Genomic DNA, 1,146 nt, shown 5'->3' with positions numbered 1-1,146 from the left:
TTAATAATAATAATAATAATGATAATAATATTTTTGTTGTTACTGTTATCATCATTTAGTGTTTATTTATAGTTCTAGTTAAGGTAATGGTTGTATCTGACATCAGATCATGAAATTGGTGACACAGTATCAACATTCCTATTGTTGGCACCTTCATCTACTCACTCTTTTGTCTGTCTGTCGCTCACTTTCTCTGTCAGTCAGTCTAATCTAATTCTTTTTTACTTCTCTTTTTCTGTCTCAATAAACTTCCTTTGTCTATCCTTTTATTTATCCACTTACTCCTTTTGAAACAAAATATAGCGACTGGTTTAAAACACTAAATAATTACGCACCAACAAAAGTAATTACATGGATGAAACAGACGAACGCACAACAGGATCTGTGACCCGCCTGTTCCAATTTCCTCTTTGTGTTGAATTAAACGTTAAACCAATTCCATTTCCAATTACAATTTGTGATTAAAAAATAACAGCCAGGCCAGTTAATGACAGACTTAGCCAGAGTTTTGCCGCTTGTAATTGTAAGTGGGTCTATTGCCGCCCATTACAGTTACAAAGTTCTGAGACAGTAGGCTATCTGTAGACAGCCGATTTTTAAAAAAATGGTCGCTTTTAAGGGACAAGCGGGCTAACCCAGATTTTGGGGTTTCCAGAAATATTGACCTTCACTAAAAGTGGACATTGCCTTACCTATACGAGAAGTTTGGTTTCATTGGTGTGTATATGTGTTTGGTTATATAGAAAACTCCTTGTTTTTACAGAAATCGAACAAGGGGCAAAAACTTTACATTCGATTATCTCAAAACAGCATTTTTCGGGATAGCCCGCTTGTGCTTAAAAAAAGCGACCAAATAGAAGTGATATTTTCTCGAGACAGAGTGTGCGATGGGTGACGTCAGCTCTTGGTCTGCTCATATCAAGTGATGGGAGCTATTTATAGTGCTCACTCTTTATTTGCATTCCGGTGAGACGACATTCCTATGCAAACGGCAGTCTGATATTGTCTGCATGTTTATCGAATTTCCTTCGCAGCTGTACACTACACATGTGCTTCATGTAGAAACGCAAAAACGCACTCTTGTCTCCTTTTCTCTCCTTCTCCCAGACGCAAACACACAGACACATACAGACACACACACACACA

Source organism: Aplysia californica, unplaced genomic scaffold, assembly GCF_000002075.1.
Source record: "Aplysia californica isolate F4 #8 unplaced genomic scaffold, AplCal3.0 scaffold01177, whole genome shotgun sequence".
In the NCBI taxonomy this organism is placed as follows: Eukaryota; Metazoa; Mollusca; class Gastropoda; order Aplysiida; family Aplysiidae; genus Aplysia; species Aplysia californica.
The sequence above is the reverse complement of the archived record's forward strand: the minus strand, read 5'-3'. Positions refer to the sequence as shown.